The sequence below is a fragment of the Bubalus kerabau genome, chromosome 9 (genome assembly GCF_029407905.1).
Source record: "Bubalus kerabau isolate K-KA32 ecotype Philippines breed swamp buffalo chromosome 9, PCC_UOA_SB_1v2, whole genome shotgun sequence".
Taxonomy (NCBI): Eukaryota; Metazoa; Chordata; class Mammalia; order Artiodactyla; family Bovidae; genus Bubalus; species Bubalus kerabau.
In genome coordinates, this window is record NC_073632.1 from 53,913,575 (window position 1) to 53,934,978 (window position 21,404).

The 21,404-nt window shown below is 38.2% G+C and overlaps 1 protein-coding gene across 35 annotated transcripts in view; it reads left to right on the forward strand.

The window, feature by feature from the left end:
• The window catches only part of LOC129619891 (uncharacterized), a 684,565-nt gene that overhangs the window by 319,398 nt on the left and 343,763 nt on the right, over positions 1 to 21,404 (forward strand). Inside the window, exon 1 of one of the 35 annotated variants that reach the window (XR_008698250.1) lies at positions 16,268 to 16,282. The exons of the other annotated variants lie outside the window; for them this stretch is intronic. The gene's annotated coding sequence lies outside the window, so the exon portion shown is untranslated. Of the gene's footprint in view, positions 1 to 16,267; positions 16,283 to 21,404 lie in introns of those variants that run through there. 35 annotated transcript variants of the gene reach the window in all.

Consider the following 21,404-nt stretch of genomic DNA (forward strand, 5'->3'; position numbering starts at 1 on the left):
ATTTTCAGTTCCTTGGTACTAAATGGAGAATTTAAACCCAAATATCCTGATTTAAAGTTTGTGACTCCTGCCACATTCTCCTCTAAGAATTCTTTTCTCTCTCAGTAGGAAATAAAACTTTCCTTTCCTTAGGAAATTTAAAAAATATTCTGTAATAAAAAAATTTTCTGGCACTTTTCTTTCTGAGTTGTATAGAAAAACCATCTTTCTTCATTTACACAGAAGCTTGAGCTAGATTTGGCCATGATTTTCATATCACACAATATCATCTTATACTTGTCTATCACTGTGGGTTTGAACGTACTTTGACATTTCACATAATATTGCCCTTGTTTCTATTAATGATACTGTGAGGCTTTTAGGTAGAGCAGGGGGTTTTGTATGTACAAAGACAAGCTCATTAGAAGCAGAGTCAGGGCCAGACACCAGGTCTTCTGGTTCTTTTTTGGGTTTTGTGATTTTAGTTGAATCTCTCAACCAGTTGGTATATTAGTGTTCTCATTTGTGGTACAATGGCAATGCATTTTGTCCTACCAAGTAGGGAAATTATAAGAATAAAATGTATCACATGGGAACACCCTTTAATAAAAAGGTTACATCCTTTGTAACAAATGCAATGTGCTGACAGTTCTAGTACGTCTAACATGAGGAAGACGTAACGCTGGTGGGTTATACTAGATGACCGAACAAAATTCACAACTGGGTTGAGTTGTAAATTTCTTGTGTGCATTTAGAGAAAAATGCATCAATTCTTAAAAAGTTCAAAGTAAGAAACTGCATCTAGTGTTTACTGAGTTTTTACTTTGTTCCAGGCCATGTGCTTACCAATATATGCTTGTTCTTGATCACTAAATACTAAATGATCAAATCTGATCTTTGACAAACCAGGTCTATGTGACACAAAACCAATGAGTTCCATTAATATTGTGCAAGGAAGAATGTGGCAGAGCAAGTGGTCTGGCATATGGTGAGCTCTCCCCACCCCGTTGGCCTGCAGCCAGTTTTCTTTGCTTGTTCTCTGTGAAGCTGTTTCAATGATAAACCAGGAAGAGCAGTTAGCTGAAGACTGTTGGCTAAATAGATGTGATGTTGACTAAAGCATTAGCTTCCATTTCAGTGTTTGGGCTTATTTTCCCAGACTAAGCCCTAAAATACCTGACTGTATTAGAGTCTGAGGAGATGAAGGTCCATATGAACATGACTCTGTGTTAGGCTCTATGCTGAAGATTTCAAAATATTACTTCCTAATATCTTTACAGTGCTTCTCTGACATAGGTACTATTATCCTCATTTACCTATTGTGGGTAATGAAGCTTGGTGGGATTTAGGGTCTTGCTGAGGGTCACTCAGCTGGTAGGCATAGAGCTCACGTAGTCTGACTTCATAGCTGGACATGCTTAGTCATGGAATATCTCTACTGGTGACTTGTGCCCTTAAGATGTATTAGGGGAACAAGTGCCAACCAAACCACAAAATAGTTATCTCATACATTACCATATGTGACATTTAAACTCCAGGACTTGTTCTTTCTTTAGATTTTGTAAGTTATTCCTCTGAATCTTATACTCAATGAGTTTCAAATTAAAATCCACAGAGTAAGTAGTCACCATCATTATTATTGTTACTATTTTTATAAGCATCATTAGAGGTTTTAAAAGAAAAAAAAACAAGTTTTATACTTGATTCATGAAGCAGCACAAAACTGCGATGTAGCCATATGGAAATAGAAAAAAATAATAGATACTGTTTTTCAAATGGTTTTAATCTCTGTCCAAGCTCTATTTTTCAACAATATTACCCATTACTGTCATCACTTTTAGAATTTGATTTTTAATTAGGATTTTAATATGACATAATATATTGATTATTCAGTTCCTTCTTTGACACTCAAAAATACAGCTTAGTTCTCCCAACAATTGAGTTGAAGCTTTCACAAAACCGATAGGTGCAGGAAATTTAGAAAAAAAATTCTGTAAGATGCCAAAGAAACAGGTGACTTTCAAAATTATAGAGCTGTTAAGTAAAACTACTTTCAATATCAATACATGAAAGCTATTAGAAAGTATACCAAGTGTAAGTTATCTTCTTTACACAGCTTGAAATGTGGGATCAGATGATTGAATATCTTTCTTTCATAGCAAAGTCATTTCTTACTATTTTGAGGTTGTGAAACTTTGATTTTTCAGGAATGACAACCAGATGAGAACTGAAGATACAAAAAAAGTAATAGTGATAATGATATAAACTTCAATCTAGAAACATAACTTGAAAATGAGAAATTTTATCCTTGAAATAATAAATTTGAAAAAATAAGATCTACTACTCAAATCTCAATTTGTTGTTAACAATGAAAAACTGGGATTGGTTCAAGGTTCAGGGATCACATCTCTGGAAAAGTAAACTTTAAATCCAGGCCTAAATAATTCATTACAGTAAAGTTCTAAAGAATATAAATTCATTATCAAAGATCACTTGTTATATAAAGAAAAAGATGACAAGAGTAAGAGTCATTTAAATAATACCTCAGCAATATCTTCAGATCCGGAAATTTTAGTCAGAGAATGTAGAATATAGAATCATGTTTAGTATATTTAAAGAAATGAAGGAATATATTAATAGCTAAAAACCAAGATGCTGTAAAAATTGAAAGGGTATATTTTTAGATGAACCAAGAGAATTTTGAGAATTTACCAGAGATGCAATATGCTAGATGTTGTTCAGTCGCTAAGTCATGTCCGACTCTTTGCAACCCCATGGACTGCAGGGCTCCCTGTCCATCACTATCCCCTGGAGTTTGCCCAAGTTCATGTCCATTGAATTAGTGATGCTATCCAACCATCTCATCCTCCTCTTCTGCTGTCTTTTTCTCCTTTTGCCTTCAGTCTTTCCCAGTATCAGGGTCTTTTCCAGTGAGTCAGCTCTTTGCATCAGGTGGTCGAAGAATTGGAGCTTCAGCTTCAGCATCAGTCCTTCCCATGAGTAATCAGGATTGCTTTTCATTAGGACTGACTGGCTTTGTCTCCTTGCTGTCCAAGAGACTCTCAAAAGTCTTCTCCACCACCACAGTTCAAAAGCATCAATCCTAACATGTCTCACTATGATTATACATTTTTTTCTTTTCCCCTCTATTTCTTCTGATTTTTGCTTTATGTATCTTTGTTTCCTTGTTGTTACATGTCTAATGGTTTATGATGCCTATCTCCTTTGTGAATTGTACCTTTTATCATTAAAAATATTCATCTTTGAACCATTTAAAAATAAATAAATAAAAATAGAATTGTAAAAAACAAAACAAAACAAAACAAAAGCATCAATCCTTCAGCACTCAGTCTTTTTCATGGTCCAACTCTCACATCCATACATGACTACTTGAAAAACCATAGATAGTTTGACTATATGGACCTTTGTAGATAAAGTGATGTCTTTGTTTTTTAATACACTGTCTAGGTTTGTCATAGCTTTCCTTCCAAGAAGCAAGTGTCTTCTAATTTCATGGCTGCAGTCATGCTAGATGGCTGTAGTTTATGACAGATAAACAGTAATTAAACACTGGAAGAAAGAGAATTAGTAAACTGGTAGACATAAACATAGAATTTAAATCACAGAGTAAATGAGAGGTGGAAATTATGAAAGACAATGAGATGGAAAGAGATTATTTAGTATACAACTATTTAGAGTTTTGGAAGGAGGAATATCATGTAAAAATACAGAATGTCTACCTGTAGTATCTATATCTATCGACATACAAATTGGATTTATCACAAATCTGAAAAAAGCATTTTATTATTAGAAAACCATTGTTCTTCACTATAGCAATAGACTAAAATAGAAAAGAGAAGAGAAAAAAACACGTGATTATCACAGAAGACACCAAGTATTCACTCTAATAACAATGACAGTATATTGTTTTAATAAACTTGTAACACTAAAGGACATAATTGTGGCAGAAACAAACCAGGGTTACTGTAATCATATTAAAAACTCTAGAAGTTACAGTTGTTGGCTTTGGCTCAGTTGTCCAAAACTGTGAGATAGGTATCTTTGCAAGTCTCCTAGACTTTCCCTTATGTGTGAAAGGCAGTGTCTACAACTCAAGAGAGTTGAGAGAGGAGGAGTTAAAGGTTAAAAAGATGCCAGATCTTCCTTTTTGGCTAACTGCAAGCTTCTTTCTTACACAGAGACAAGCTGAGAGGGAGGGGAAGCCAAAACTTTTAATTAAATTTTGACTTTGATAATAACACTTGACTAGACATTTTGCACAGAGAATTGAAACTGTGACTTACAGCCTTCTGAGTTTCCATTAAGTCACAGCATCTATCAGAATTTGTCATATTCTCTCTTAGAAAGTGAAGTCACTCAGTCGTATCCGACTCTTTGTGACCCCATGGACTGTAGCCCACCAGGCTCCTCCATCCATGGGATTCTCCAGACAAGAATACTGGAATGGGTTGCCATTTCCATTTCTTTCTCCAGGGGATCTTTCCAACCCAGGGATCAAACCCAGGTCTCCCACATTGCAGGCAGATGCTTTAACCTCTGAGCCACCAGGGAAGCCCCATATTCTCTCTTGGGAAGTAGTAAAACCACACAGAAGATTTAAAGTGACATGGAAAGACAGAAATGAGGTGGCTGTGTTTACTTCTACTGCTCATGCATGTTCAACATAATGATTACACCACAGAGTAGTGCAAATCAGTGAACCAAAATCACATGTGTCAACATAAATGAACTCGTGAACATGATAATGTCAAGTGAAAAAAAAAGAGGAAGAATGAAAAATAGGTACAATTCTAGAATTCCAGAAATAGATACAATTAAACCTAGATCAGGAAAACAGTATTTAGTTGGAATATATTGTATGTGGAAGAACAGTTAACAAACTGGGAGTTTTCAAACCCAAAACTGATGTGAAGCTCAGAGGTATGACATTATAGAATGGCTTCTAAAGTGAAAATGAGGAAGTTGTTTCAGCTTTACAATGATTGGTTAATTCAGTGGAGTTTCTGGATAACAGGGGGTTAGTTAAAAGTGATTATCTTATACTATCTTCAGAAGATGTCTTAAATTTATTTTATAATTATCAGAGGCATTTGCAAAAATTAACCTTTTTGTTTTCTTCATGAGATAAACTAGACTTGGTTCTGCTTAAATAATTTTTTCTGCTCATGGAATTTTCAAGTTTTGTCTCTATTTTGTATTTTATTTTAACAAAAGTATGATAGATTTTAAAAAATATTTTATAGTATCAAGAACTATAATACATTTGCTTTGATATCTATATATACATGGAAAAAGTATAGAACTATGAATAAGAGTCATGATCATCAAATTTGGAACACAGATTACATGAGTCACTAGGGAGTTATCAGGGGAAAGTACACGAGGACTTTTATATTTTACATAAACTTCTCTTAAACTGAGCAGTGAGTACTTGAGTACTCATAGAATTATTCTTTTTGTTTATTTATTTTTTGTTTCATAAATCTTCTACAAGAGCAGGAAATAAATTTCCGGCTTGAAAGAATTGAGAGATTACGTCTTTTAAAAATGAATTGAAGGAGAACAAGATGTCAGAGGAGTAGGTGGACGTAGTATATCTCTCTCCATGGATACATCAGGGATACACCTTCAGACACAGAAGTGCATGCAGAACACCAGCTGAGAGTGGACAGGAGTACCTGACCAGTGGAAAGAATATAGAACCATGCAAAACTCCGTAGGATGAAGGAACTAGAGGGCAAAACAGGAGTGTTATTAGGAGTGGACCTGTCCCTCGGCAGGTGGGGGAACTGAAGCAGGGGTCCAATCCCCACATCAGGGCAATTGTCTGAGTCAGAGCAGAAACATTTAAGGTTGAGAGTGAAAGAGCTGATCTGAAGCAGTCTAAATGGAATGAGAATCAGACAGTCCTTGCTGCAACCATACATACCGGGGGCAGGAACACTGGTCCACAGGAGCTGGGAGCTAGAGTTTGGGGATTGTGGAACAGTCCCAGGGCAAGGGCTGCTGCTGACTGCAGAGAGACAGGTTGAGGGGATGTGAGGGAGGAGATCGTGGTGGGAAATGCCTGTGGAGGAAAGCCAGGCCATGGAAGCAAGGCAATACTGCTGAGTTGCGTGTAGTGGGTGGAACCATCACCATAGCCTCTCCGTCCCTACATGCCAGCATTGGCAGCTGAGCAATGGAGAAGCTGGCAAATCAAGTGCCTGAGGCACTGAACTACAGAATAGGACCCCAGCTAGGGGGGCCCCTCTATGTACCTGACATGCTGAACAATAGAGAAGGACCCCAGGCAAGGAAGCCCTCTAAGTGTCTGAATAGGCAAAGCTACAGAGAAAGACTGGCCAAAGAGGCCTTCTGAGTGCCAGCTACTGGAGGCTTGAAAAAAGACTCTGATAGGGCCATAACAACTCCTGCAGCAGAGGCAGTCTGTGTGCCTGTACACTTGGTGCCACCAGGGTCCCCACAAGCCCAGCAGCTGCTCCACCTTCATGCTTAACTCTCAGTGGGGCAGAGCTTCACCAGGCAAAAGAAATCTTATGTCTGTGCACTTAGGGTTGCTTCAGTCATGTCCAACTCTCTGTGACCTTGTAGACTGTGGCCTCCCAGGCTTCTCTGCCAGGGAGGGGGGTTCTCCAGGCAAGAATACTGGGGCATATTGGCCAATAATTGTTGCCATACCCTTCTCAGTTCAGTTCAGTTCAGTTCATTCTCTCAGTCGTGTCCAACTCTTTGTGACCCCATGAATCGCAGCACACCAGGCCTCCCTGTCCATCACCAACTCCCGGAGTTCACTCAGACTCATGTCCATTGAGTCAGTGATGCCATCCAGCCATCTCATCCTCTGTCATCCCCTTCTCCTCCTGCCCCCAATCCCTCCCAGCATCAGAGTCTTTTCCAATGAGTTAACTCTTCGCATGAGGTGGCCAAAGTACTGGAGTTTCAGCTTCAGCATCATTCCTTCCAAAGAAATCCCAGGGCTGATCTCCTTCAGAATGGACTGGTTGGATCTCCTTGCAGTCCAAGGGACTCTCAAGAGTCTTCTCCAACACCACAGTTCAAAAGCATCAAGTCTTCGGCACTCAGCTTTCTTCACAGTCCAACTCTCACATCCATACACGACTGCTGGAAAAACCATAGCCTTGACTGGATGGACCTTTGTTGGCAAAGTAATGTCTCTGCTTTTGAATATGCTACCTAGGTTGGTCATAACTTTCCTTCCAAGGAGTAAGTGTCTTTAAATTTCATGGCTGCAGTCACCATCTGCAGTGATTTTGGAGCCCCCCAAAATAAAGTCTGACACTGTTTCCACTGTTTCCCCATCTATTTCCCATGAAGTGATGAGACCGGATGCCATGATCTTTGTTTTCGAATGTTGAGCTTTAAGCCAACTTTTTCACTCTCCACTTTCACTTTCATCAAGAGGCTTTTTAGTTCCTCTTCACTTTCTGCCATAAGGGTGGTGTCATCTGCATATCTGAGGTTACTGATATTTCTCCCAGCAATCTTGATTGTGGCTTGTGCTTCTTCCAGCCCAGTGTTTCTCATGATGTACTCTGCATAGAAGTTAAATAAGCAGGGTGACAATATACAGCCTTGATGTACTCCTTTTCCTCTTTGGAACCAGTCTGTTGTTCCAAGTCCAGTTCTAACTGTTGCTTCCTGACCTGCTTATAGGTTTCTCAAGAGGCAGGTCAGGTGGTCTGGTATTCCATTTCTTTTAGAATTTTCCACAGTTTATTGTGATCCACACAGTCATGACCCAGTAATCCCACTCCTGGGCATATAACCCGAGGAAACCAAACTTGAAAGAGACACATGTACCCCATTGTTCATTGCAGCACTATTTACAATAGCTAGAACATGGAAGCAACCTAGATGTCCATCAACAGATGAATGGATAAAGAAGTTGTCGTAAATATACACAAAGGGATATTATTCAGCCATAAAAAGGAATGCATTTGAATCAGTTCTAATGAGGTGGATGAACCTAAAACCGATTATACAGAGTGAAGTAAGTCAGAAAGAGAAAGATAAATATCATATTCTAAGGCATACATATGGAATTTAGAAAAATGGTACTGAAGAATTTATTTACAGGGTAACAATGGAGAAACAGACATAGAGAATATACTTATAGACATGGGGAGAGGGGAGGAGAGGGTGAGATGTATGGAAAGAGTAACATGGAAATTTATACTACCATATGTAAAAGAGACGGCCAACAAGAATTTGCTGTATGGCTCAGGGAACTCAATCAGGGGCTCTGGATCAACCTAGAGGGGTGGGATGGGGAGGGAGATGTGAGCAGGGTTCAAAAGGGAGGGGATATATGTATACCTATGGCTGATTCATGTTGAGGTTTGACAGAAAACAGCAAAATTTTATAAAGCAATTATCCTTCAATAAAAAAAATAAATCAATGATATTTGGCAAAACTAATACAATTATGTAAAGTTTAAAAATAAAATAAAATTAAAAAAAATGAATTGAGAGAAAATTTGCATTTATGGAAGGAAATTAGTGATAGTTAGGTGAAAAAAATCAGAAAATTGAGAAAGGGAAGCATTTTGAACTCCAGGGGAACAAAACAACATACAGGACAGGAAATATACTTCTAGAAAACTTCATGCCTCATCTGTGAGTAATGTTTAAATAGTAATCATAATGTAAATACTGAACACTGCTTTAACTAGAATAACAACATAATCTCATTTAAAGATGGAGGGAGGAGAGACGAATGAGAGCAAAGGTTGGAAGAACTATATTCTCATCTTCTATAATAGAAGATCAATAGGAAATATAGAAAATGGAAATTATAGTGTAATAATAAAAGCACATTACTTAAGAATTATGGGGAAAATCTCTGTCTAAATAGCTAAGAGTAGAAAATGTTTACTGCATGATGTAGGGTGGGGAGAATAAAAGCACAGGACTTCTGGTTTTTAACCAAATCTTATAGGCTTATCTGACATTTTAAATTATGTACACACTAACTAAAAAACCAAACAAACTTTAAAACATTCAACAGATTGAATCTTGCACATTTTGCTTGAACATATATTTTTCAGCTCTTAACCATTGTAGAAATAGCGTGCTGCTGCTAAGTCGCTTCAGTCGTGTCCAACTCTGTGCGACCCCATAGATGGCAGCCCACCAGGCTCCCCTGTCCCTGGGATTCTCCAGGCAAGAACACTGGAGTGGGTTGCCATTTCCTTCTCCAGTGCATGAAAGTGAAAAGTGAAAGTGAATTTTCTCAGTCGTGTGCGACTCATAGTGACCCCACGGACTGCAGCCCACCAGGCTCCTCCGTCCATGGGATTTTCCAGGCAAAAGTACTGGAGTGGGCTGCCATTGCCTTCTTGAATCCACTTAAATAATATCAGACATACTGTATACACCTTCTGCCTATTGTAAACTGTTAATAATGCTGTTCTCTAGATCAAGACTTGAAGTAACTTTATAGAATAAACCTCAGGATCAGTGGAATATTTGATTCTATCATCAATGATTCTGCATTATATCATACTGCCTCAATTCAAGCAGGATAACTAAATTGCCACACAGTGGCAATTCCCAGGAAAAATATCCAGTTAGAACATTTACTTTGAGCTTTGCCAAAGACTGATTAAAATGACTGTAGAGTCTGCCTGTTAGTGATGGCTTCTGATTGCAGGGACTTGCCACCAGCTGTCCCCAGTAGCATAAGACCCAGTGGCCAGCTCAGCAGGAGCACTGAGCCCACTGATGAGCGCTCTCCTAAACTCTGAGCACCTCCTTCCTTGTCCTCCCTCAGCATCTAAAAGTTGGTAGAATGTGGATGTGATATCCAACTGTTAATATACACTACAGTCAAGCATTTACTGAAATACTATTTGGTCTCCTAGAACTCTACATTGCATTTGGGAGGAAAAAAGAAAGAAAAAACTTTTGTGTTTTAACAGTTGCATTTCACATGTTAGAATTTTTTTTTTTTTCAGTGCAGGAACACCAGATGTCAGAAAAATAGGAGGGAAATGTGGAAAATGAAGCAAGGAGTTTCACAAATACTCATCTATAGGAATTGACCAGTTCTACAGAGAAAGGGATTAGAGTCCCAGTACTTACAGGCAGGCCACCATTCAGAGATTCTGAGGATAACACAGCACGAAATCTCCCAATCTTTCTCCCAAATTAGGAATAGGAAATGTAGGCCACTCACTGGCCATTGCGGGTGGTAAGCAGGTGAGGTGGAGACAGAGAGAGAGATGTGCCAGAAAAGTCACTGTAAGAGGGAATCAGGCAACGGCTAATTTCAGAAAGCAAATGACCCTTTTTATTAAAGAAGTAATGAATCTCTGAATTGTTTACAACAGCATCATATCTTTGTACTCCATATTCATGGAGTGTAATGCAGTGAAGAAGTTTGTTAAAACACAAACTCAACCATACAAATAGGGAGCAGTCTACTTCCTTTCCACTTTTTTGAAAATCAAATTACTAAAGAAATTGATCCTGAAATCTGGCACATCTCAGAATTATTTTAAATGCACCAGAGGTCTAAACCTCATATTTCCTAGGGCAAATAGGTACTTGAATATTAAAACATTGGGAAGAGAAGCTGATAGTCAACTCTCTAAGAATGATTTCACCTCCACATTATTTTAGAAAGTTCACTATAATTTATACGTTCTTTTGCTAAGCATTAAGTTAGAGGTATAATATCACTTCTTTGGTTAAGTATCTGTCATAATTTCCATTAAAATACATTTTTTTCTAGGCTAATAGTTAACAAGAAATTTAAGAGTACTTTTTAATTTAATAACAGTGATACATAAATTTAAACACATTTTGCTTAACAATATATTTAAACACTGATAAAATGTAATTTCCAAATACTTGCTTCTTTTTGTGAAAATTAAGTTTGGTACATTGATAAACAAAACATGACCTTATCCAAAGGAGAGAATTAACTACAGTAACAGAATAACTTACTTCAATTAATACCCAAGGATATTTTGTAGTTTGAATCTTGAGCATAGCAAATTGTGGTATAGTAATAAGTACTAGTTGTTGTTCAGTTGCTAAGTTGTGTCTGATTCTTTGGGACCCCACGGACTGCAGCATGCCAGGCCTGCCTGTCCCTCACTCTTTACCCTTGTCTGCCCAAGTTCATGTCCAATAAGTGCCAGGAAGCTGCTCAAATCTCTATGCAGCTCTTTTAGTCTAAGACTGGAACATTTTTATACTAAAAAGTAACATTCAGGTTCATTTATTTTCCTGTATTTGCCATTGTATTTATGATATGATTTAAGTCCTTAAGAAAAACCCCATCGTTTAAATTCCAAGTAAGCAGAAATAATTACCATTGAAAGAAATATCATTTTATTTATATGGGGATTTTAATAGAGCAGGAGAACTTATGATGGCTCATGCTTGTGAAATATTGCCTGAATGTTTTAGGTGAATACAATTCTCATGAATAGTTTAGGCCTAAGTTCTGTCAACACAATAAACTATACTCATGCTGTATACACATGCAGGTACACATATGGAAAACAGCCTTTTACCCAATTCAATTAAACATTTGGTAGTTCTCTGCAACACTATTATTATGGAGAAGAAATCAAGGTATGTCTGCATTCATTATTCATAAACTATTTACTGGACAGTAATTAGTTATTATAGTAGGTGAGATATTATACAATGATTCTGCTTTAATGAAGTATGGTATCTAGTAAGAAGAGACATCTTAGCATGTTTAGTCTAATAGGGATCCCAAGATTTCTCCCAAGAAGGATCTGCTTTCTTTTCCTGCTGCTGCTGAGTCACTTCAGTCATGTCCAACTCTGTGCGACCCCATAGACAGCAGCCCACCAGGCTCTGCCGTCCGTGGGATTCTCCAGGCAAGAACACTGGAGTGGGTTGCCATTTCCTTCTCCAATGCATGAAAGTGAAAAGTGAAAGTGAAGTCACTTCAGTTGTGTCTGACTCTGTGTGTCCCCATAGACGGCAGCCCACCAGGCTCCTCGGTCCATGGGATTTTCCAGGCAAGAGTACTGGAGTGAGGTGCCATTGCCGTCTCCATTTCTTTTCCTCAGTTCAGTTCAGTTCAGTTCAGTTGCTCAGTCATGTCCGACTCTTTGCAACCCCATGAATCGCAGCACGCCAGGCCTCCCTGTCCATCACCAACTCCCGGAGTTCACTCAAACTCACATCCATCGAGTCAGTGATGCCATCCAGGCATCTCATCCTCTGTCGTCCCCTTCTCCTCCTGCCCCCAATCCCTACCAGCATCAGAGTCTTTTCCAGTGAGTCAACTCTTTGCATGGAGTGGCCAAAGTTCTGGAGTTTCAGCTTTAAATCATTCCTTCCAAAGAACATCCAGGACTGATCTCCTTTAGAATGGACTGGTTGGATCTCCTTGCAGTCCAAGGGACTCTCAAGAGTCTTCTCCAACACCACAATTCAAAAGCATCAATTCTTCGGCGCTCAGCTTTCTTCACAATCCAACTCTCACACCCATGCGTGACCACTGGAAAAACCATAGCCTTAACTAGACAGACCTTCGTTGGCAAAGTAATGTCTCTGCTCTTCAATATGCTATCTGGGTTGGTCATAACTTTCCTTCCAAGGAGTAAGTGTCTTTTAATTTTTAATTTGATGGCTGGAATCACCATCTGCAGTGATTTTGAAGCCCCCAAAAATAAAGTCTGACACTGTTTCCACTGTTTCCCCATGTATTTCCCATGAAGTGATAGGACCAAATGCCAAGATCTTAGTTTTCTGAATGTTGAGTTTAAGCCCACTTTTTCAGTCTCCTCTTTCACTTTCATCAAGAGGCTTTTTAGTTCCTCTTCACTTTCTGCCATAAGGGTGGTGTCCTCTGCATATCTGAGGTGATTGATATTTCTCCCAAAATCTTGATTGCAGCTTCTGCTTCTTTCAGCCCAGCGTTTCTCATGATGTACTCTGCATATAAGTTAAACAAGCAGGGTGACAATATACAGCCTTGACATACTCCTTTTCCTATTTGGAACCAGTCTGTTGTTCCATGTCCAGTTCTAACTGTTGCTTCCTGACCTGCATATAGGTTTATCAAGAGGCAGGTCAGGTGGTCTGGTATTCCCATCTCTTTCAGAATTTTCCACAGTTTATTGTGATCCACACAGTCAAAGGCTTTGGCAGAGTCAATAAAGCAGAAATAGATGTTTTTCTGCAACTCTCTTGCTTTTTCGATGATCCAGCAGATGTTGGCAATTTGATCTCTGGTTCCTCTGCCTTTTCTAAAATCAGCTTAAACATCTGGAAGTTCATAGTTCATGTATTGCTGAAGCCTGACTTGGAGAATTTTGAGCATTACTTTACTAGCGTGTGAGATGAGTGCAATTGTGCAGTAGTTTGAGCATTCTTTGGCATTGCCTTTCTTTGGGATTGGAATGAACACTGACCTTTTCCAGTCCTGTGGCCACTGCTGAGTTTTCCAAATTTGCTGACATATTGAGTGCAGCACTTTCATAGCATCATCTTTCAGGATTTGAAATGGGTACCACTAAAAGAAAGGAAAAGAAAGAGAGAAGTCAGCATACATGATTGATACACTATGTGTTTGTATGGCTACAAAGTGTTTTTTTTGTTTTCAAATCCATGTCCTGAAGCAATTTTTAGTGGTGCAGTTAACCAAGATCCCTATTAGGGAGAAAGTCAGAAATTTTCTGCTACCCAGCAACCAATAAATTAAAACTCTATTGTAATGATATTGAACAACTTTATACCATTTAAAATTTATCAACATTTGGACTTTTTGTAAATTTATGTTAACTTCATCTAGAGCACTTCAGGTCATAGCAGTCCTCCTATGTTTTTTCTTCTTTTTTTTTGCCTATTTTTTTCTTTCATCTCTTCTTTTCCACTAAATGATATACCTCTAGCATGCAGAATTGCAGAGCTCTTAACACTTGCTCTGCGTTACTGTTTCTCTGTTGGATTCTGATTGGTCGCATTATCTTGACCCACACCTCGTATGACTTTATATCTGTAGGGTTGTTGGAAGCCTTGCTTCAGGTACACAACTCAGAATTTGATCCTGGCAAGTAAGTTCCTCACTTGGCAGTGCCTCAAGCCCGGGGAACAGCCTGAATGATGTCTACATAGGTCATAAGCAAAGCTGTGTGATTAAAATGGGTTCTGGAAGGAGGGTCAGATGTGTACACTGTGTAAGACATTTCTCCTCTTATCACAATAAAGATTTTGTTTAAAAGCAATTCAATTATCATTGAGCTGCAGAATATGTTCAATTATAGTTAATCAACTTTGGGGAATTGTACTAAAATACAATACATGGACTATATATGATAAAAATTTTTTGCAATAGAGAAATAACAAAAGATACTGAATGGTATTTTCTTGGGATCCAAAATCACCGCCAATGGTGAGTGCAGCCATGAAATTAAAAGATGCTTGCTCTTTGGAAGAAAAGCTATGACAAACCTAGATAGCATATTAAAAAGAGAGACATTATTTTCCCAAAAAAGGTCCACATAGTCAAAGTTATGGTTTTTCCAGTAGTCATGTATGATTATGAGAATTGGACCATAAAGAAGGCTGAGTGTCAAAGAGTTGATGCTTTTGAACTGTTGTGTTGGAGAAGACTCTTGAGGGTCCCTTGGCCTGCAAGGTGATCCAACTAATCAATCCTAAGGAAATCACTGAATATTCACTGGAAGGACTAGTGGAAGTGAAAGTTGTTAAGTCGTGTCCAACTCTTTGTGACCCCATGGACTATACAGTTCATGGAATTCTCCAGGCCAGGCCAGAATACTGGAGTAGGTAGGCATTTCCTTCTCCAAGAGATCTTCCCAACTCAGGGATCAAACCCAGATCTCCTGCATTGCAGGAAGATTCTTTACCAGTTGAGCCACCAGGAAAGCCTGCTGATGCTGAAGCTGAAGCTCTAATACTTTGGCCACCTGATGCAAAGAGCTGACTCATTAGAAAAGATCCTGATGCTGGGAAAGATTGAAGGTGGGAGGAGAAGGGGATGACAAAAGACGAGATGGTTGGATGGCATCACCGACTCAATGGACATGAGTTTGAGCGAGCTCCAGGAGATGGTGAAGGACAGGGACCTGACGTGCTGCAGTCCATGCAGTTGCAAAGAGTCAGACATGACTGAGCAACTGAACAAAAACGGTAAATGGTAATGAAAGTGTTAGGTAAATTAAGAGATGGCAAAACTATGCCATTTACATTTGATTATAAGCACAATAAAAAATTAAAAAAAACATGAAATATGCCTGAGATGGCACTAGATAACTAAGACTCTCACACAGAGAGCCATTAATAGAACCAGCCCTCCCAAGTTGGTGGTGCTTAACTTTTCCACACTTAGGAACTTGCTGACGATATAAACACTCTCCTAAACACAGTATTTGGCATTTTTTAGGGATCTGATGGCTTTTGGTTGGGGAGGAGTCTCCGGGGGGCCAGAAGTTATAAATTCCAGTTTAAGAATATGGACGAGCTTAATTTTATCTATTTCTCAAGTTCATCTGTATTTTAGAAATGTATAGCTAGACCATAATTACTATAAATGACTGCCTCATGAAAAGGCTACAGATTTCAGACTATATCTTATTCTCCTTCCAGACAATAAACATAGCAACAAATCCCAGAGAAACATGGAGGGATTTCATAGCTTGCCCAGAATATAGTAGAGCTGCTTCTACTTAAACCTGGGAGTTCTGATCACACCTGTCTCTGAAGGCTGAATTGAGCTCAGTTTTAGAGAAAAATTAATACTTTAAAATTTTACATAATATTTGTTTAACACATGGCAGCATCTCTCAGGAGAATCTCACTACATGTAGGTGATTAATGAGCCTCGAGCCTAACAGGAATCACATGTGGGTAAGCTTTCAATCTGGCAACACTAATTAGTATCAAAACAATCTTTATCTCTCTTGGTATTTGATCTCTATTTCTTACCAACCCATCACATTTGATTTGCGATCTATAAATGCCAAAATGCAAATAAACAATCAGATTTTTCTCAAATATTAATAAATTTAATCTTGAAGATATAATGGTTTTTGCAAGTTGGGCGTAACTAAATGCAGTGTCCTAATATTCTACTGACAGATGCTGACTGCACTTGGAAAGGGGGGCGGGGTTCATCTCCTGGTTTTCCAAGAATCACAGAGCCTGTGGGATTGGGATAGGATTGTCTAATGAGATCCCTGACTCCAGAAAGTTCATTTACTACATTTCAGACAAAGAGTATTTGTCTTGTAAGGATTAACAGGTAGGAGATTCTGAACTATAACAATATTAATTCTTTGGAGAACTTCTAATCTTTTTTTTGTTTTCCTCATTTTAAAGCAATTCATGATCTCATAAGTCATTTTTACTAACTACTCTGCACGTTTTGTACTATGTAGTACCTTGTAAATTATCATGCATAGTCACCCATTTAGAATAAAAGACCTCAAAATACAATTCAGTGGAGAAAGTGTAGTATTTTCAGTATAAATGCTGGGACAATAAGAAATGCCCATGCAAAACAATGAATTTCAATCAATACCTTGTACCTTAGATGACAGACTTCTCAAAACAGATCATAGACCAAAATGAATCACCTAAAAGTATAAAATTTCTAAAGAAAACACAGGAGAAAATGTTTATGTCCTTGAATTAGGCAAGGCCTGTTTCTTAGAAACATGATACACAAGTGAAAACACATGATATATAAATGAAAATTTCTAAATTAGTTTTCATCACAATTTAGAACCTCTGCAGTTAGAACGGTGGGGGGGTTCTGATGTCTTGAGAACATTGTTAAAGAGAGAAAAGCAGGCCACATTTATAAATCACATATTCGATAAAAATCTTATAGGATATATAAAGAACAAAAAAGCCCAATTAAGGTAGGTAAGATAATAGATATTCCAAAAGAAGATATATAGATGGCAAATAAATAAATAATGGGCTTCCCTCATAGCTCAGCTGGTAAAGAATCTGCCTGCAATGCAGGAGACCTGGGTTCAGTCCCTGTGTTGGGAAGATCCTCTGGAGAAGGAAATGGCAACCCACTCCAGTATTATCTGGAGAGCCCCATGGACAGAGGAGCCTGGAAGGCTAGTCCATGGGGTCACAAGAGTCGGACATGACTTAGTGTCTAAACCACCACCAAATACATAATAAAACTACTCAACATCATTAGTTATTGAGGAAATGTGAATTAAATCCACAATGAAATACCCTACACACCTATTATAATTTTATGATTTCAGTGGTCACATCCTTTACATCTGTTCATGGGACATTTACAAAAATTGACCAAGTAATAGGCCATAAATAAATTCTTAACAAACTATCAAAGACTTGGCTTAACATAGGCTTCCCTGATAGCTCAATGGGTAAAGAATTCACCTGTTATGCAGGAGACACAGGAGATGTGGGTTTAATCTCTGGGTCAGGAAGATACCCTGGAGAAGGAAATGGCAGCCCACTCCAGTATTCTTGCCTCGAAAACTCCATGGACAAATGAGCCTGACATCTCCGTGTGTGCTCAGTCATGCCAACTCGTTGCTAAACTATGCATTGTAGCCTGCCAGGGTCCTCTGTCCACAGGATTTTCTAGGCAAGAATTCTGGAGTAGGTTGCTATTTCCTCCTTTAGGGGATCTTCCCAACCCAGGGATTGAAACCACGTTTCCCGTGTCTCCTGCATTGTAGGAGGATTCTTTATTGCTTGAGTCATCAGGGAAGCCCTTAATATAGGCATAGTGTTAGCGTTAATAAAATTAAAGATCAATTTTAAAAGATAACTTAAAACAAATGTCCTCTAAATAGCCTAATGATCAAATAAATCAGAATGGGAAAGGGAACATATTTGGGACTGAGTGACCAATGAAGAATTAGATAATGAAACTTTACAGGTACTTAATTAGTAACTAGAGAAGAATTTATTGCATTAAAAATATTTACAAGGGAAGAATAAAGACTTAAAATTAATGAGCCAAGCATCTACATTTTGAAGTTAGAAAAGAAGACAGAATGAGGCAAAATACAATGAGGACTATTTGTGTGTGCATGCTGCTAAGTCACTTCAGTCATGTCTGACTCTGTGCAACCCCAGAGACGACAGCCCACCAGGCTCCCCCGTCCAGGCAAGAACACTGGAGTGGGTTGCCATTTCCTTCTCCATGTGTGTGCATATATGTGTATAAATTATAAAGAAATTCATGAGAATGATATGTACCAAATTAATGGTTGTGATTACTTGTGCTCACAGAGAAATGAAACATGTTTTGGCAAGGTATTGATATATACAGTTTCACCTGTACTGGATATATTTTTTTAATGGGATGTGCATATGTGTACGCTTGTATTTGTCTATGCTTTTTATATATCTGAAATGTCTCATAACAACATTTTAAAAACTTGGCTAATATTCTCCCTGACTCACTCATTACGAATTTAATTTCAAAAAAATTTTTTTTAAATTTTAAAATGTTGTTTACCCAAATTAGTATTCTGAGTATTTTCTTATTATTATCATTGACTTTCAAAGGATATCAACTTTGTTCTTTAGTACCAAATCTAGAAAATATATGAGGAAATGTTATAATTTTAGGAAATAAATATCCAGTTCAAGGTCTTAAAGTAACCCTTCTTATTCTTTTAATCTACTTGTTTTTTTATGTTGTATTTGCTCTAGATCACTTCTTCTGTTCTTTATTTTTTAAAATGTAGCCTTTTTAAAGGGAATGCTTCTTAGCAACTGTAAGACACATAAAGCACAAGTAAGCGCATATAATTGACATTGAATGATTGCAATAAATGGCTGTATAAAATCCATTTTGCCATACATTTTGTATAATGTGACATAAGCTATTCTTTTGTTTCTTTTCCTCCTTTTGGGGCTTTAATTTTCAGTTAGTCATTGGCATACATCTTATCTCCCACCATAATGGTAGAAATTAATGGAATAAAAGGAGTCTATTCAAAGACAAATTATCATTTGACTGATCTGCTTCAGTAAGTGCACATTCCCTCTGCACCTATTAAAAGGTTTAGAACAGTAAAAAAAAAAAAAAAAAAAAAAGTGTTAACTAAAATTGTGTTTCCTTTCTTAGACCATAAAACTTTCGTTTATTTCATCTGTTAAACCCTTTTGTAAATACAGTAATTTTGAAGCCTTCCAATATTGTGTGATACATATTTTGGCATAGTAGCTATTCTGGATTTCTTCCATGGTACTTTAATTTTGTGGTTCAGTGAGCAAAACTAAGATTTCTCCAGGAGGATTTGTACTTAAAACAGTCAGGGGTGTACTGCCTGATGAGACATTCAATCTTTTCCCTTGATGAGAGTGTCTGGTCAGAAAAGCCCTTTTGTTTTTGAACTCAGAAAAGGTTTTAAAGAAAATTACCACCCAAATAGTAAAACGTAACCAAGGTTTTCTCAGTACTATGCACTATACAGGATCACAATCTAATATAAGTTTAGTAAAGGTTTTCAGAGGCTGTTATTTGTTATGATAAAATATACCTCTCTCTTTTCTTCATTTAACCTCTTAACCTCAGAGCAGTGTTCAGAAATTCCATGTCAGAGAGTAAGTTAACAATGACATATTTTATATTATTAAATCCTCAAAACAATCAAATGAAGTAGGTCTTAGTAAATGTCATCTGCAGAGGAGAAAGGAGTGCTAGAAAAATTAGCTAATATCCCCAATGCCAAATAGATGGTGAATGATGCCTCTGGGAATCAGTCATGTCTTTTTGATACCCAAACCTCAAATAAGTCAAATATTCTAATAAAATAAGACAATTTAGAACTCAGTTAATCACACATATTTATTGAGTGACCTGATGGCTCAGTGGTAAAGAATCTACCTGCAATGCAGGAGGCACAGGTTCAATCCCTGGGTCAGGAAGATACCCTGGCGAAGGAAATGACAATCCACTCCAGTATTCTAGCCTGGGAAATCCCGTGGACAGAGGAGCCTGGTGGGCTACAGTCCAGGGAGTCATAAAAGAACCAAACTTATCAAGTAAACAACAACAACAATATTTAATATTGTCATCTATTGCACAATTTCTGGTCAATGACTTTACTAAACCCTACCTTCCCACCAGGTTCTCATAACATGTATATGTCTTATATTCTTGAGTATATGAAGCCAGGTTTCTGTGGGTCATAGAGCACCCCACCTCCTCTTGCAAGTTTTGGTCCACTTCAGTTCTAACCCTCTCTCTCTTTTTATCCTTATCTGTTCTATTCAGTTAAGGAGCTTCTCAAATCATGTACCTCATCTTGAAAGACTCTTCTCTTCCTAAATGTCTGAGAAACCTGTATACTGAGGACGGCTGCTGGCTAGAAGACAGTGTCATGGACCAACCCTGGGTTTGACTTGTAATTCCCCACTGTTAGGAGGAGGAAAGTTTCCTCTCCCCCTATCGGTTCTTCTGGCTGGTTGAAGAATTAAATTGACAAGAGACAGTTAAAGCATTACAGAAAAGTTTAATAACAGGTATACATGGGGAACCTGGAGAAGAAAATGGAAACACACTCAAGTATTCTTGCCTGGGAAATCCAATGGACAGAGAAGCCTGGAGGACTACAGTCCATAGGGCTGCAAACAGTCAAATCGGTGACTAAAAAGCAACAATACATGGGGGACACCCAGGAAAATTGAGTAACTCACCAAAATGGCTGAGTTCAGTTCAGTTCAGTTCATTTGCTCAGTTGTGTCTGACTCTCTGCAACCCCATGGACTGCAGCATGCCAGGCCTCCCTGATCATCACCAACTCCTGGACCTTACTCAAACTCATGTCCACTGAGTCTGTGATGCCATCCAACAATCTCATCCTCTGTCATCCCCTTCTCCTACTGCCTTCAATCTTTCCCAGCATCAGGGAAAGATTTTTGGGAAAGATTCTTTGGAAAGATTCTTGTTGGAAAGACTTTTCCAACAAGTCAGTTCTTCCCATCAGGTGGCCAGAGTATTGCAGTTTCAGATTTAGCATCATTCCATCAAGCGAATATTCAGGACTGATTATTCACTGTATATAACCAGTAGGATGGACTGGTTGGATCTCCTTGCAGTCCAAGGGGCTGTCAAGAGTCTTCTCCAATATCATAGTTTAAAAGCATCAATTCTTTGGTGCTCAGCTTTCTTTATATACAACTCTCACATCCACACATGACTACTGGAAAAACCATAGCTTTGACTAGACAGATCTTTCCTGGCCAAGTAATGTCTCTGTTTTTTAATATGATAGGTTGGTCATAACGTTTCTTCCAAGGAGCAAGCATCTTTTAATTTCATGGCTGCTGTTACCATCTGCAGTGATTTTGGAGCCCAAGAAAATAAAGTCGGCCACTGTTTCCACGGTTTCCCCATCTATTTGCCATGA